The sequence below is a fragment of the Rattus norvegicus genome, chromosome 1 (assembly GCF_021556685.1).
Source record: "Rattus norvegicus strain SHRSP/BbbUtx chromosome 1, alternate assembly SHRSP_T2T, whole genome shotgun sequence".
Lineage (NCBI taxonomy): Eukaryota > Metazoa > Chordata > Mammalia > Rodentia > Muridae > Rattus > Rattus norvegicus.
Genome location: NC_141534.1, coordinates 86,976,335 through 86,994,756, shown reverse-complemented (window position 1 = coordinate 86,994,756; position 18,422 = coordinate 86,976,335). Strand labels below are relative to the sequence as shown.

General features: G+C 37.6%; 1 pseudogene; it reads left to right on the top strand.

Moving 5' to 3' along the window:
• The window catches only part of Ncl-ps2 (nucleolin, pseudogene 2), a 425,843-nt pseudogene that overhangs the window by 271,213 nt on the left and 136,208 nt on the right, over positions 1 to 18,422 (top strand).

Genomic DNA, 18,422 nt, shown 5'->3' with positions numbered 1-18,422 from the left:
TGACTTGTGAGTACAACATTGTCAAATACCCATAGCTCTCTCACTTAAGGTAGGCTTATGGCCTCAGTTGCCTAGAGAAAGGCATCCCTCATAAATTAGTTTTTAAGAGAAGTCGATAGAATTCAGGTTATCTCTATTGTCAACTGGTACACTACTGCCATCAAAAAAGAAGAGAGTCCAGTATCATTGGAGAAAATATAATTTGAAAGGCTCCCATCCATTACACCAAAATAGCCTTCACTGGAGTGTCCAGGTTGGCTATGAATGAGACTTTTTGAGTCTATGGATGATTTGGGAGGCTTTTGTTAAATGGTGAAAGGGAGAATTGGTAAAAAAATTTTTGAAATCATGTGAAAATGTTGAGAAAAAATTTTTCCTTGTTCTCCAAGGGGAACTCAGGAGGCTGGGACAAGTGGTCGATACTGGTATGTGGGAAATTGTTAACACAAGTGCACAAGTGGGAGGAACCATAGGTAAGGGAAGACATTGAAGGGAGGCAAAGAGATAACATTGGAGTACATAGAATAATCAATTGGTGAAATTGAGAAGAAAGAGAGATTTCTAGATGATTTCCACCCAAATGATGTTTTGTTCATGAAGAGTTGCATCAAATAGAAAACTATTGGGAAGGTTTGGGTTTAGTTATGTCTTATTAATGGGATTATAGGTCCTTTTCAGAAAATTTGATGTCTGGAGACACCAGGACTGCCAAGGCTATCTGGCAGTGAATAGTAGTTGTGCCTCTGCCCAAGGAATAAATGGACAGGTGTGTTTTCCTAGGTATATCTTGGACTACAGTTGCCAATTTGTTCTTCAATGTTTCTTGGTTATGTAGTAGGAAAGTGTGAACTTTAGTGATATATAGGTGTACAGATCCTGTGAGTGGCTTTCAAAAGATATTCCACTATATGGTACCAGTGGCCCAATGGACTTTAGAGAACCAGTGAGGACATTACCCAAATTCAGAGTAAATAAATCAGTGTGATGGTTTGGGTATGTAAAGCCCTGGCAGTGGCACTATTTGGAGATGTGGTTTTGCTGGAGTACGTGTGACCTTGTTGGAGTAGGTATACAACTTTGGGCTTGGGCTTTAAGATCCTCATGCTAGTTCTCTCTAGAAGCCAGTCTTCTCCTCTTTGCCTTTGAAACAAGATATAGAACATAGAACTCTCAGCTCCTCCCACACCATAACTGCCTGCCTGACCACAACAACCATTGATTCGAAGTAGCTGCTGTCTGTATTAAAAGTATAGGCAGAAGTATCTAGAAGACTCTCTTGTTTGTGAAAGAAGTAAAGGATTTGGTCTTTGAGTATTTGTACAGTTGTGATTAGGGGCTAGGGAATGTTGTTGCGGTAAACAGATAAATGTAAAGGGATTAAAGGAAGAAAAGATAAATTTGAATAAGAGAAATTTGGAAGGAGAGAATCCAAAACTCTGGAGGGCGTTGAATTCCTCTGTAAATTATGAGAGAGAGAGAGACAGAGAGAGAGAGAGAGAGAGAGAGAGAGAGAGAGAGAGAGAGAGAGAGAGGTGAGAATACATTGTGAGGGAGTAATACCATGATTCATTTCTTAGATTTAGATATGAACAAAGAGGCTGTATCAAAAGTGCATAGACAGGGTGGTCAGTTACCAACTTTGTTGTCTAGGGTTTTAGAGAGAGAGGTAAATGTTGGTCTAAGAAAGAATACAAAGCCTCTAGAGGCCTATCCTTTTTGTTGATTTTTTTCTTTTGGAATTTTAAACATGGTAATGTCTGCATAGACCTGGAACCAGAGGATTGGGCTGAAGTGAGAACATATTTGAGTTTAAACAGTTGTTTCTTAGTGTGAGAAAGAGGCATATCCTGAGAGCCAGAAGCGACTTGGTAGAGGATGGACTAAACATGAATATCCAAAGAAGCATGAGCAGCACAAAATTGCCATCTACCTAAAGCTCTTCATACAATGAGTGGAAGAAATCAAGATGGCCTAAAGTCAAGTATATGTGGGTTCAGGTTAGACAGAATGCAAGATAACTATTTTTTAAGACTTTTTTTGAGAGGAGAGTTGAGTGCGGAAAGTGAGAAAGCTGAAGCATGGTAAATTAAGCAGTGTGGTTAGTGTCAGATTGGTTATTGGAGAGTGAAATATTGCAAAGAAAGAGCTCATCAGAAATCATATTGATAAGGCTATTAATTCATGAGGACAACTGAAAACCAGGAGTCGCATCTCAAAGCCTATACTTATAACTTTAGAGCTTACTTTAATCACTGGACCATGAAAGATAAGATGGAGTAAGTTTCAAAGGTAAAATAATCTTCAAGAGTACACCCATAGTAGCCTACCATTTTTCTAGAAAGTTCCTTCCCCTGGATGTTGTTTAACCTTCTATTGTTTCTAAGGATGACAACATATTCTTTAACTTATAAGTTTTAGGATACAGTTCCCATTTAAAAAATATATCTCTGGGCAGGGAAGATGGTGTGATGGTTAAAATGCTTGCTACCAGAATCCACACAGTGATAGAGAACAAGGTCTAACAAGGTTTTTTTCTGACTTCCACAATTGTAGTACAGGCAGAATAAATGTAAAAGTGAGTGTTTAGTGAGGAAAAGGAATTCTATGTCTTTTCAAAAAAGAACTGTTTAGATTGTGTTCAGTCAATAATTAGGGTTAAAATGTAAAAATGAACATTTGTAGTGATTGTCCAGCTAGAAATGTGGCTTTTTCTAAATAGAATATTTCTAAGTGTGATCATTGTCTAAGTATAAGAAGTCTGACTCTGGTAACAATGTGAGGAAGTATCATGAAAACTACTTTAGTTCTAATGGGGTTTATTCAAATTAATGTGCATAACTCATGACAAGGCCAAAGGAATGCTACCCATAGAAAGAGATTTCAGCACTCAGCTACTTCTGCTGTTATTTTAATTTTTGTGGAGTATTCTTTTTAATTATGTATTAATATACTTCATATTGTATTTTATGCAAGTGAGTGATTTGCCTGCATATATGTCTGTGTATCATATCGAATACATGATGCTTGCAGAGGCCAGCAGAATGTTTCTGAGCCCCTCAAACTGGATTTGAAAATGATATATTAACTGCCATATGGATGCTAAGAATTGAAGCCTGGACCTCTGGAATAGCAGTTCTTGCTCTTCATCACTCAATCATCTCTCCACTTCCTATTTTTAAATCTTATTATGTGTGTCTGTTTGTACACATGTTACAGCATGTGTGGAGTGATAAAGGATCCCAGGAGAAGGCCTAGGAAGCATGGGAAAATTACAGGTATTTTTCAATTACATGATGAGGGAGTTTAGATTCTTTGAAAAAAGAAGTGAGTGCACTTAACTACTGAGCCATCTCTCCGACTATATGTTGTTGTGATGATTTGTATATACTTGCCCCATGGACTGGCACTATTAGAAGATGTAGTCATGTTGGAATAGGTGGGTCACTGTATGTGTGGGCTTTAAGATATATATCCTAGCTGCCTGGAAGCCATTCTTCCAATAGCAGCCTTCAGATGAAGAGGTAGAGCTATCAGCTCTGCCTGCATCATGTTTGCTTAGATGCTGCCCTGATCCCTCCTTGATGATGATAGATTGAATCTATAAGCCACCCCAATTAAATATTGTCCTTTATAAGAATTGTCATGGTCATGATATCTATTCACAACAATAAAACTTTAACTAAGACAGACGTTGGTATCAGCAACTGGGGTATTGCTCTGATAGGCCTGACCATGCTTTTTTTTGGAAGAATGCATATTTTGGGACTTTGGATTTGGAAAGCAGTGGAATGCTTTAAATGGGGCTTAATGGGCTCTCCTAGTAGGAATATACAAATACTTTGTGACTGAGAGTGATTTGAACTCTTTGGACCTGGCCCAAGTTGGTTCAGTGGAGAAGAATTTGAGTATGTAGCTTAGAAACTGTTTTACTGGTATTTTGGGGCAATATCTAGTTGCTTTTTGCCATTGTTCAAAGAGTCTACTGAGGGTAAAGTTAAGAGATTTAAACTTTTGCTTGAGAAAGGAAGTCTCAAAACAAACTGATGTAAATTCTGTTGTGTGGTTACTAAAAATCACTCTCCTGAAGAGCATTTGAGTGAAAAGGCGCAAGTTGAGAAAGGAAAAATACAAATACATGATCTGAGTATTTAGGGAGACCAGGAAGTGAAATTGAGCTGAATCCTGTATTCAAGGATATTAAAATAAATTAAGGGATTTATGACTTTGGGACAAGATCCTATCCAGTTAAATTTAGATCCAGCCATGGTGGTACACAGCTTTAATCTCAGGAGATACAGCCAGAGATAACAAATTCTAGGTAACAAAACTTAAATCTGGGCTTGGTGGATCACACGTTTAATCCCAGTGCTTAGGAGACAGGCATGCAGATCTGAGTTTAAATTTAGTCTATAGAGCAAGTTACAGACAGCCAGGCTTAGGGAGTGTAGGAGTTGGAAAACAGAAAGTTAGTGATAATCTAATAGAAAAAGGAGGCCATGTTCCAGCCCCAGCAAGCAGCAGAATTTTGCACATTTGCCCTTGTGGCTCTGACTTTAGAGTCCAGAACAGAAAGCACTACTGGGTCAATTGATGCTGGATACCTGAAGTAAGAAAGTGGTGGTGATTAAGAAGAGACCATCATGAAAGAGATAAAATCTTATGGGAAACATTTTCTGAGAGCACAAACAAGCTGAGTTCCAGAGATAGCCAACATTGGTGGTGTTAGTTTTGAAGCCTTGAAGGGGTCATGAATAACAACTGAGGCTTGGTAACCAGAAGGGCCTGCCCCACCTTTTCTCCAGACCCCCATGCACTAGGGTTCCAGATGGCGTTAGGTGTTTTCCTCTGGAGTCAGAAATGTGGGCAGAGTGTAGTCTCTTCTGGGTTCCCAGGCATGTCTGTCCTAAATTAGAGTTGTCATATTAGCAATGCAGAAGTACACCTAAATGATCTAGTATAAGAAAAGAACAACCAGTTTCTGATCAGGAGCTGTCCCTGTGCCACAGTTCATGCTACTCAGATCCCTTCAGGAAAGAGCTAGTCTCCCAGGAGTGCTGACACACGGACTTACTGGAGGGTCAAGCCACTGTCACAGATAGCAAGTCAGTTAATACTATAGATAGCTAGATGACCAGAGGAAAGTACAAGAACCTAAGAAGCAGAAAACCAGTTTTCCCAACACACCATAGCAAAGTCTAGATTCCTCAACACACTGGAAAAGCAAGATTCTGATTTAAAATCACATCTCATGATGGTGTTAGAAGACTTTAAGAAGGACATAAATAACTTCCTTAAAGAAATACAGGACAACAGAGGTAAACAAGTAAAAGCCCTTAAAGAAACACAAAAATTCCTTAAAGAATTATAGGAAAACACAAATAAACAGGTGAAGGATTTGACCAAGCCATTAATTACTTAAAAATTGAAGTAGAATCAATAAAGAAATCACAAAGGACAACAACCCTGGAGATAGAAACCCCAGGAAAGAGATCAGGAGTCACAGATGTAAGCATGACCAACAGAATACAAGAAATAGAAAAGAGACTCTCAGGGACAGAAGGTACCATAGAAAATATTGACACAACAGTTAAAGTAAATGCAAAATGCAAAAAATCCAAACCCAAAACATCCAGGAAATCCAGAAAACAATGAGAGGATCAAACCTAAGGATAAAAGGTATAGAAGATAGTGAAGATTCCCAACTTAAAAGGAAAACTGCACCGTAGAAAAAGCAAGAAAGTAATCTCTTACAACTAATCCAAAAAAACAAAACCAAGAACTGGTTCTTTGAAAAAATCAACAAGATAGATAAACCCTTAGCCAGATTAACCGAAGGCAAAGAGACAGTATCTAAATTAACAAAATCAGAAATGAAAATGGAGAAATAACAACAGAATCTGAGGAAATCCAAAAAATCATCAGATCCTACTCTAAAAGCTTATCTACTCAACAAAACTGTACAATCTGGATGAAATGGGCAATTTCTCAACAGATATGAGAAACCAAATTTAAATTAGGATCATATAAACCATCTAAACAGTCCCAGAACTCCTAAAGAAATAGAAGCAGTCATTAAAACTTTGCCAACCAAAAAAGTGTTTAGTGTTGAATTCTATCAGACTTTCATAGAAGACAGTATATTTCATAGAATAATAGTATTGTCCAAATTATTACAAGAAATAGAAACAGAATGAACCCAACCTAATTTGTTCTGTGGATCCACAATTACACTTATACCTAAACCGAACAATTTCCCAACAAGAGCACTTCAGACCAATTTCCCTTATATATTGATGCAAAAATACTCAATAAAATTTCTGCAAACCAAATCCAACAGCATATCAAGACAATCATCTATCATGATCAAGTAGGCTTCATCCCAGTGATTTTGGGATGATTCAATATATAAAAATCCATCAATGTAATCGATTGTATAAAAAATTGACAGAAAAAATCCACATGATCCCCTCATTAGAGTCTTAGAAAACATTTGACAAAATTCAACAGCCATTCATAATGAAAGTCTTGGAAAGATAAGGAATTCAAGAATCATACTTAAACATAAAATATACAGCAAACCTGTAGCCAACATCAAACTAAATGAAGAGAATATTGAAGCAATCCTACTAAAATCTTGGACTAGACAGTGCTGCCTGCTTTTTCCTTATGACTCAGTATAGCACTTGACCTCTTAGCCAGAGCAATTAGACAACAAAAAGAATTCAAAGGGATCCACATTGGAAAGGAAGAAATCAAAATACCACTATTTGCAGATTATATGATAGTACACTTAAGTGACTTCAAACATTCCACCAGAGAACTCCAAAACCTGGTACACAATTTCAGCACAGTGTATGGGTATAAAATTAACTCAAAGAAATCAGTAGCCTTCTTCTACTCCAAGGATAAACAGGCTGAAAAGGAAAGCAGGACTATGATGCCACTCACAATAATCACAGATCATATAAAATAGCTTGCTGTTATTCTAGCTAGCAAGTGATAGATTTGTGTGAGAGAAATTCACGTCTCTGAAGAAAGAAATTGAAGAAGATCTAAGAAGATGGAAAGATCTCCCATGCTCCTGGATTGACAAGATTAATATAGTAAAAATGGCCAATTTGCCAAAAGCAATCTACAGATTCCGTGCAATCCACATCAAAATTCCAAGTCAATTCTTCACAAAGATACAAAGAGCAATTTGCAAATTTATTTGGAATAACAAAAAAAAAACAGGATAGTGATAACTATTCTCAACAATAAAAGAATTTCTGGGAGAATCACCACCCCTAATGTCCAGCTATATTGCAAAGCAATAGTGATCAAAATTGTATAGTATTAGTACAGAGACAGGCACATAGATCAATGGAATAGCATTGAAAACCCAGAAATAAACCAACACTCCTATGGTCACTTGATCTTTGACAAAGGTGCTAAAACCATCTAGTCGAAAAAAGTTAGCATTTTCAACAAATAGTTCTAGTTCAACTGGAGGTCAGCATGTTGAAGAATGCAAATAAGTCCATTGTTATCACTCTGTAGAAAGATCAAGTCCAAGTGGATCTTGGGCCTCCACATAAAACCAGGCATACTAAAACTAATAGAAGAGAAAGAGTAGTCAAAACTTAACAGTTCAGATAAACATTATAGAAATACATAATCTTTAAAACATCATAAGTCCTCAGAAAATGTCATTTATAGTCATTTCATCAGATTTTTGACTAAGAGACATGTAAGCTCCTGACAGTATCCCCTCTTCAGTTCAATGAGGATATTGAGCATAATAACCTGTATATGGAGTTGCTCCAGCTCTGGAAAGGCAGCCACTGAGCAAGAATTTCCCTAAATAATCTACAGAAAAAAATAGTGTCCAGAAAAGGACACACAATGTGAGATAGTCAACAGTTTAGCCCTGCCAATACAGGAAATTGTTTCTGAGTAGGTTGCTTTTGTTCATGTTGTATATTTTTTCAGATAAAGAAAACAAACTACAACAATACAAAATGAAGTGAGATGGAATATTGCAAGCATAAACATTAATTATATTTGGTTAATAGCTTGGTTAATACCTTTGGTTAATACATAATTTCTTTCTCAGCTTGTTTATTCATTGAGTAGAGGTAAGCTACTGATTTATTCGAGTTAATTTTATATCCAGTCACTTTGCTGAAGTTTTTCAGGCTTAGCAGTTCTCCGCTGAACTTTTGGGTTCATTTAGTTCACTTAAGTATACTATCATATCATCTGCAGATAGTAATATTTTGACTCTTTCCTTCTAGTTTGTGTCTCTTTGACCTACTTTTTTTTGTCTGATTGCTCTTGCTAGTATTTTGAGTATTATATTCAATAAGTAGGCAGAAAGGGGGCCTTGTTTACTCCCTGATCTTCGTGGGATTGCTTCAAGTTTCTCTCCACTTAGTTTGACTTTGGCTACTGGTTTGCTGTATATTGCTTTTACTGTGTTTAGGTATGGGTCTTGAATTCCTGATCTTTCCAAGCCTTTTATTATGAAGGGCTGTTGATTTTTGTCAAATGCTTTCTTAGCATCTAATGAAATGATCATGTGTTTTTTATCTTTGAATTTTCTGATACAGTGGTTTATGTTTATGGATGTCTATATATTGATCATCCCTGGATCCCTAGAGATGGTGGTTGATGGAAAGGCTTTTATATATGAGGAAGGGGCTTTGGGACTTCCCTAATTTATTTCTCTTTAAAGATATGCACACAGGATATATGCACACAGATGATATTCTGGCTGAATGGTGCTATAGCTAGGAATGTGTAAGAATAAACAGGCACTCCTCCTGAAGGAGATAATCAATCTTAGGGCTGAAATCAAGCTATTAGAAACAAAGAGAAAAAATATAAAGTATCAACGAAACATGGTATTTTGAGTAAATCGACCAGGCAGGCAAACCCTTAGCCAAACTAATTAAAAGACACTGAAACACAGTATTGTTTTTCGGTCTACTTCGTATTTTTTTTCCAGAAAATATTGAAGTTGTTCCCAGGATCTCACCAGATCATAGACAATTCTGGGGCAATAGGCTCACAAGATCCTATTTGGTTAAATGTGTGCTCAATTTTGTGGTTAAGTTTAATCCTCAGTCAATGTGAAGAAAGATTTTCAGGATGCTTAGGGCTCTCAGTGACTGAACCTCCATCCATGTCCATAAGCTGGACATAGGCCTCTCCACAAATATGTTGCAGATTTGCAGCTTGTTCTTCATGTGGGTCTGAAATAACTGGAGGAAAAATTATCCCCAAAACTGTTCCCTGTATGTGGGATATCTTCTAGTTCAGCTGCCTTGTCTTGTTTCAGTGGGAGAGGACATATTACTGGAGAAAATTGAAGTGTCAGGGTTGGGAGATACCTATGTAGACCTACAACCTCCTCAGAGAACATGGGGATGGAAGGTGCAGGATGGGGATGGGGATTGTGGGAGGGATGATGGGAAGGAAGGAAGTGAGCAAGATGTAAAGTGAATAAGTGGAAGATAAAATTAAAGCCTGGAGTGATGGCTCAGAGGTTAAGAACACTGACTTCTCTTCTAGAATTCCTGAGGCCAAGTCCCAGCAGCAACATGGTGGGTCACAAGTATCTGTTTTGGGATCTGATGCCCCCTACTGGTGTGTCTGAAGAGAGCAACAGTGTACTCCTATGTAGCGCCCACCTCGACCAGCAAGGAAGGCACAACACCGTTTTGCAGCCTTTATTGCAGGAACATCTCATTCCTGATACGAGGGACCCCAGGGAACAAAGGCACTCGCATTAAGTACAAAACAGACAGTGGCTGTAAATTTGTCCTCTGGGGATTGGTGGAGTATGAGATACCTTATTAACATGCATATCACCCTGGCCTTGTAAATGCCAGAGGAAGGCCAGGGACACGGCTATAATGGTTGTAAACCACAAACGACCACTAGATGTCAGTGCCTTCTATAGCCGCTCCCAACACTCATATACATAAAATAAACAAATCTTTAAAAAGTTAAATTAAATAAAAGAGACAACAAAAATTAAAGCTCTAAAAGTTCAAGCTTTAACCAGTATGGCACCAAAGGGTGGATAAGGATAATTGATTTGAATATCTGCATGGTGGGAGGAGCCAAAGTGTGGGAGGGGCACTGTATTTCAAGTTTGGAGAGATATTTAACTGCAGGTACTTTGAGTAGAAGTGAAAGAGACAGAGGGATAGGCAAATTACAGCAACCCTCTGGATTTCAGGTGAGTTGCTGTGCTGTATGAAATGTTTAAAGTTGTGTAAAATGGAAATCATAGTGGGGAAAATTAGGACACAGTGAAGGAGGAGCCTTGCTAACATCCTGTAACTTGTATGGTTGTTTGATTGGTGAAATCTAAAATATGCCCTGTAAAGAGGCAAAAGGTATTGCGTAAATTTATGAGCTATTTAAGATTATCCCATACATGTCAACACTGGGGACCTGTCAAGTAACAAGGATTGGATCAGTCTGTGAATGAGCATTCAGGAGACCCCTGGGTGCTCTATTCTCCATTCTAGGCACAGGCCTGAGCCATGTGTTGTGCAAAAAGCCCGGATCAATTGTTCAGAGGCATTACTGTAGGACTTGGGAATTTTGGGGTTTCTCTGATTTATTTATCTTTAAACCTGTGCATATAGGACTAGGAAAAGTGTATGTTTTTTTGGGTCTGGGTTACCTCACTCAGGATTATATTTTCTAGTTCCATTAATTTGCCTGAAAAATTCATGGTCATTGTTTTTAATAGCTGAAAAGTATTCCATTTTGTAAATGAACCACATTTTTTGTTTCCATTCTTCAGTTGGTAGACCTCAATTATATATAATAAAATTCTTTAAAATAATAAATACAAGTCTAAATAATATGTAATATCTGAGTGAAGATAACTCCTTCAAGGCAGATTTTCTGTGGTTTCTCAATATCAAACCTTAATGTGAGGACAGCACCAGCTTTTTAATATATATATGTATATTCAAATATATATTCAAAATTATATATATCTAATATATATATATATATATATATATATATATATATATATATTAGACAAACAGGCAGACAGACAAGAAAAAAAGATAATGGCTAGTAAAGGAGCTGGTGACAGAGCACTTGCTTGGTATGTAGAGTATGTAGAATGACTTAAGGATTCAAGAAACTTGATATGTTTAATCATAAAGTTTGTATAAGATGGATTAAAGTCATTTGGCAACTTTACTTTTCTGTGGTGATAAAGCTCAAAGGCTTCAGGAACACATAGTACTAAAAGACCTCAGAAAGGATCAAAGAGACCATAGAGACTGAGATTTTCCACCAAATACTGCAGAGCATTCATCTTTCCCTTGAATGAAAGCCTCAAAATATCCTTCCAATGATTCTGGTCTCCTACTTTAATTGATGGCACACCAGAAGTGATAGCTTGACACTATACTTCCCTGAGATTTCTGAAGAAATAACCTTCCACACGAGAACAGGAGGATGGAAAACCTATGCACTCAGTTGTCAACATCTTCATTTTATTTCCCAAGCAAATTAATAAAACACCTTCCAACTATCGATATATTATTTATTTACATTTGATGCATGGAATCACTCACTGGCCAGTGCTGATCTCAGTACTCAGTTACTCGGGTGAAAACAGCTGTGATTCGTCTCATGAAACATATTCCAATTGTTCCTCAGTTGATCTGAAGAATATTTTTGACATAACAAAAAATCTCTACTCAATGAGGGACACTTCCTATCTTCCCCTCCATCGGCCCCTGACAGACACATTTCTCTCTTGTTCCTGTGATTCTGTTTACTACACTTATTTTATGCTGGTGACATTACTCAGCATCTCTTCTTTGGGGATCAGATTATCTTACAGAGAACAACAACCTCAGAATCTAAATTGTATTCTCTTCTATCATGTGTCAGGTGTTCTTCCTATTGAATGTCTCTCTCTCTCTCTCTCTCTCTCTCTCTCTCTCTCTCTCTCTCTCTCTCTCTCTCTCTCTGTGTGTGTGTGTGTGTGTGTGATGCCTGTGTCTGTTTCTGTATATATCTGTGTTTATGTCTCTGTGTGGCTATGTGTGTCTGTGTCTCTGTCTCTGTGGCTGTGTTTGTCTGTTTGTGTGTTTTTGTGTATATATACATATGTGTGTTTATCTTCTCATTTGGAGTAGACCTTTTTTTAGGTATTCTCTGAAACCAAATATTTCTGTTTTTGTTTTTGAGAAAAGATTTCATGGAATGCAGATTGAATGCCTTTGCACTCATCATTTAGATTTTATATCTGAGGTGCTGTGGTTTAAGTCATACTACACACATCTGATTCTGAAAACTTTTTTTTTTAATTTTAAAGATTCACTTTGTTAATATGGATACTCTCTGTGCCCTATGGTTAGTCTGGCTAGGGTTTATCTGGATACAGAAAATGTGGTACATCTACTCAATGAGTATTACTCAGCTGTCAAAAATAATGACTTCATGAAATTCATAGGCAAATAAATGGAGCTAGAAAATATCATTCTGAGTGAGGTAACCCAATCACAAAAAGCCACACATACTATACACTCGCTGATAAGTGGATATTATCCCAAATGCTCAAAATACCCAAACATACAATCCACAGACCACATGTGCCAAAGTATAGATGCTCCAGTTCTTCTTAAAAGGGGAAACAAAAATGTTCATAGGAGGAGATATGGAGACTGAACAAATTGCCAGTCCGAGCCTGCCCCACCTGGGGATCTAGCCTGTATTCCCAGACAATATTGCTGATGCCAAGAAGTGCATGCTGACAGGAACCTGTTTTAACTGCCCCCTGAGAGGATCTGCCAGAGCATGGAAATTACAGAGGCAGATGGTCACAGCCAACCATTGAAGTGAGATTGGCATCCTCATTGGAAGAGTTAGAGAAAGGTTTGAAGGAGCTGAAGGGGTTTGCATCTCCTTAAGAACAGCAATACTAACCAACCAGAGCTCCAAGGGAATAAACCACCATCCTAAGAGTACACACAGACAGATCCATGATTCTAGCTGCATATGTGGCAGAGGATGGCCTTATTGGGCATCCTTGGTCCTGCCAAGGATGGACCCCCAAAGTGTAGGGGAATGTCAGGGGGAGCCAGAAGGGGGGTGTTTGGGGAGGGGGAACACTGTCATAGAAGAAGGGAAGACAGATGGGATAGGGGACTTATGGCCAGGAAACCAGGCAAGGGGATAACATTTGAAATGTAAATAAAAATTATCCAATTAAGAAAAACTTCTAAATACATTAAAAAAATCTAATCACAGGAGCCTGTTAGTGAAAAAGAGTCCTGTGAATTAGTCATCCACTGGTTTTCTTACTAAATGGAAAATTCTCAGATGAAGATTTTCGTTATGTATTATCCAAGATTGGTCATTTTTGTCAGAAGGGCTGGCATTTGTTTGTTTGTTTTGGTAAATTTCAGCAATACTGTCAGCATTTTTTAAAAGTATTTAACTAGAATACAATAGTTGTTACAATTATTTCAATATCATGTGTCCCTTACGTTTTGACAACTTCAGATGCCAATGTTAAAAATATCTAATAAATTACTCTTTTTAACAGAATGTTCCATTGCTTTTCCTACAATTTGGATTTTAAAACAAGGGTAAAGGCAAAGACAAGCAGCCCATACCTTAAGTAGTTGTAACAACCCCTTGGCAGCTGGTGTAGGAAGACCATGAGCTGGAAGTCCACATGAGAACACTGGAACCTTCAAGATGCTGGGAGTATTTGTTGAAGTGAGTCTGAAAGCAAAACTCAATGGATATAAACAGATTTCCCTACCAAAACTTCTTTCTCAGAAGAGGAGATTACTTCCCTACATTGTTCCTACTACTTGCAAGTATGAAACTTTAGAACTTAATCCTTTTACTTTTAATGATTTGCATTTTTATGTGATACTTAGCCAAAATAAAGAAAAAAGAAAAAAAATATAAAAGCACATTGAAATGCAATAATACATAGTAACACGATTTATTAAAGTTTTGGTACTTAAAATTTCTGGATATATCTTAGTACATTATATAGTTTTGAACTAAAATATTGGTTGTTCATTTTTCACTTGAATATAGGAAATTTTTTGATAAAATGGTATCTATTAAAAATCGATAAATTCTTGGTTCATTAATTAGTCCTTATTTACCTAAAAACTATCATTTTATTATATAAATAAATAAAGAAATGTTGCATTATTTAAAAAAATTCACTCTAAAAATTTTATTTATCTTATTTTATGTATACATTTGTGTGTGCCTGACTCTATTTCTGTTTACCTTGGGCATGCAGCAACCTACAGAGGTGAAAAGAAGTATCTTATCCATGGAAACCAGGGTTACAGAGGTTATAAACCCATGTGAATTCTGGGAACAAAACTCTGTCTTGAGGAACAGTTCTGACCTGCAGAACTACCTCTGGGCCCATTTAATTAATTTTACTTTTATTAGCTGCGTGAATGAGCCTATGCAACAGAAGTCTGCCAAGACTCATAGGCTATGGAAAGATTTTATATATTTAGAGCAATTTATGAGTTACTGAAAGAGAGTGTTAATTAACCAACTTCATCCTCTGAAATAGCATCCAGTGCTCTTAACCATTGAGCTGTCTATCTAGATGTGAAATGCTTTTCAGATAATTTTTTGTTGCTCTCAACACTGGTATATTTTTCAATGCTAACACCTTCCAGTTCTGTGAATTTGCTGGGTTATGTGTCACTCTCTACTCACCATCCGTGATGACATTTCTGCCAGAACAGTCTTCCTTACCTAACAACCCACATTCCTTCTTCTCATTTGGAGGTGGTTTCTTTCATTAGGTGCATATCCTTTTTACTAAGACCCTGGATCAGTTCTTGATAGTCTCCTTCTGCCCCTACATCTCTTCCCATGGACTCATCTAATTCCTTATATTGTCTCCTGAACTGTCACTTCACCATATCTTTTGATACTGGAACCTTCTCTATAGATAGTAAATGGTGTTCTTCTATGTTCCCTGTTCCCCAGAAATAGAATCTGGTTATAAAGAAGGTGGCCAGAATGTACCGAGTAAGTGAAGACACAGTCAAGACTCTTCAAAGGACAGTTCATTTACAATTTCCACCAGGATTTTCTGGGCTACAAAGTGAAAGAGATGGGGGTTGGAAATGAATAAGGCAAGAGATAGAGTGAAGAAGGAAGTCAAGTAGCTGAAGAGGATGGGGTAGGAGGCAAAAATGATACACATGATAGGTAAAATAAAACAAAATGAAGGGCAAGACCTGGCAGGATTGAATCCAGTTCTCTCTTAGTGTAGATGTGATTTCAATTATTCTGGGAACTGAGATAGCCAGGGAATAAATGAAGATCCTTGTTTAGGCAGATGGATATGCAGAAAGGACTCCTGGGCAGGCATTACTCTGTACTTAATGTCCTGCAGCCAGCATATCTAGCTAACCTGAAGGTTCTTTCTCTTGCCTGCATACAGTCACCCCTATGAATCATGGCCAGGAGTGTTCCACATTTACCAGGAGCCAAGTGGGAGAAATTGGAGGCCCTGTTCACCAAGATCCAATCCCCAGATATCTATGAAACAGAAGGTAGTTCTCACCATGAACTTACCTGAGTCCAGGGCACAGGTAGGATGATCTTTTCTCTGGATCCCTCATACAGTTAATATAATCTTCTGTGGGCCCTTGTCAGATCCAGAGTGAATGAAGGAGAGAGGAAAAGGATAGCATCCACATTTATGAAGTGGCCTAAAAGCCTCCCATGCCCCTTCTTATAGCATCAATCTTCTTATATAATGCCTTCTCACAACACTGTCCTCTAAGAGTTCTCCTTCCCTTTGTACTTTTTGTTTCTGTTTAGGGTTTCATATATGCAGAAGTGACCTACCACTGAGATATATCATCAGCCCTCAATTTTTTAAATTTGATAAAAATTTATTTTTGAGACAAGGTCTTAATATGTAAACTATGCTGGCTTCGAACTCATCAAAGATCCCCCTGTCTCTGATTCCCAGGTGCTGATATTAAAGCCACTGCATAAGACTAGAGATTCAGTTTAATTGTGTGTTTGTGTGGGGGGTGTATAACCTGACACACAAAACTGCAGTTTCAGAAGAGGCCAGATGATGACATTAGATGCCCTTGAGCTAGAGTTGTAGAAAGTTGAGAGCCAGGAAATGTGGATGCTGGAAACTGAACTCAGATCCTCTACAAGAGTACTATGTACTCTTAATCATTAAGCCATATCTCTCTAGCATATTTTGTTATCTTAATTTTAAAAATATTATTTTGTTTGGAAGAAGAAAAGAAAGGTAAAAATAATGTAATTATACTGTAATTTCAAAAACTAAGCAATGAAATTATTGTTAATTTTATACAATGAGAGAATGCACTGATGTCATATCTACCCCATTCTCTACCTTTGCTTCTTCTTGGACACCCTTCATTTCCCTTTCAATTTCATTCGTGCCTCTTTTGTTTTTCTCCTCCTCCCTCTCTCTTTCTCCTCCTCTTTAAAACAAACTAGGTCATATTACACTTCCCATATGCACATCAGTGTAGAATCATATTTTTAAGAATTAGTATTGGGAGACAGTTTCCCAGACAGGGCTTGAACTCACATTGCATCCCAGGCAGACCTTGATCTTTAGATCTTCTTGCCTCCTCCCTCTCCTCCTGAAGAGCAACATTATAACTCGTCTGTGCTATTGGGCCTAGGTTCAGAGAACTTGCCCCATCATCATGGTTATTGAGCAATCAGCCAATCAATCAAGTCATATTATAAACTAAGGAGACTCACATGATTCACAGAGCTTTGCCAGTGAAACTTCTATGCCAGTGAATTTTACTTGACAGTGTTTCCCAGGAACTACTAGTTCTAGAATAACATGCTAAACATGATAACTCACACCTTTAACCCTAGAATTTGGGAAGCTGAGGCAGAGGGTTAGCTTTGAGCTTGAAGTCAGTCTAGACTATATATTGGGCCTCCACCCTAAGTGGCTTATACACGTATGCCAACACTAGTATTCCTCACCAAAACAGAATACTAATCCCTCTGATGTCCCCTTTAAATAGTAAAGGCGTGGTAATGCATGATTATTAGGTGACTGAGAGGATTAGTGGGTAAGAGAAATGTGTGTGTGTGTGTGTGTGTGTGTGTGTGTGTAGGTGTGTTCTGCTATGTGTGGAATATAATTCAGACCCTTGTACATGCCAGGAAAATGATCTATACATAGATGTATGTGTGCATGTATTATATGTGAGTATAATGTATGCATGTTTGCATGTTCATAGTCATGAGCAGGAACATGTTAACACAATATATGCATACTACATGACTATGTATGGAAGGTGAGTAGATTGTATTAAGTAAGTATAGTGTAGCTTAGAGTCCAGGAGAGTAGCTCTCAGCAAGCACCAGGAAGTAACAATACTGGAAAAAGTGATGAACAATTCAGCCTTAGGTGCAGTCCCCCCTCATCTCCATTAGAGAGTTTAGCTCTTTTACAGCTTACCCCAAGCTAAAGATAAAGAGTATGTTATATGATACCACCCCAGCCTTGTGTGTGGTTTCCTGGGATGTTGGTCCTTCGTAGACTAAGTGAGTAAGGATTTGGCAGCGACAACCAGAAACAAACACAGAGGTTTGAATCTGAGTGTATTTTGCAGCCTTCAAACTGGGGCTTTTGTGCAAGAAAAACAGGTATTACAATTCTAAAAGATGTGTTCATTGGAGCAGCTACAAAGAACAATTATCATCTGGCACAAGAAAATAGAAAACATTTTGGTATTACAATTTCTAAATAGTGGGTTCAAAGAATCAAGTACAAATAAAATAAACAACATCATTATCACTTAACCGAACAAAGTACAAAAAAAATCACTTATAGTTAATAGCAAACTTCCAGGAATGGGTTCAAAAGATTTTCAGGGGCACTTGGTTATGACCTGTAGGTCCTGAACAAGTTAATAAATTTCCATGGGTAAACTTTTTCTGACATGTAGCTCCTGTCTTAGTAAAAGTCCTTGAAATTCAATTTAAAACTGTACTTAAAAACAATACTTTTTATATCAAAATGTCAGAGTCCACCTCAATTACATACTATAGCCATGTAAGTTCATATGTTGTTGGGAGGATTTCCATCAAAGTACTATTTTGTAATTATGTAAATGATTATGAAGCAAAGCACTGGATCTCTTGGAGAAAAGGTCATGGCTAGTGACCCCAACTCAAAGGGTGCCTTCTCATCCAATTTTCTCACTTAAAATCTTAGCCCAGGCTATCAAGAACATCTCATAAATATAGAAAAGGAATAGAAGAAAGTAAAGCAACAAACTGCCATAAGAACTACAGCTCAATATTTTTATCCTAGAGAGTTCCGCAACCGGTTCCAGGAGACCTCCTTTCTTTGGAATCTAACA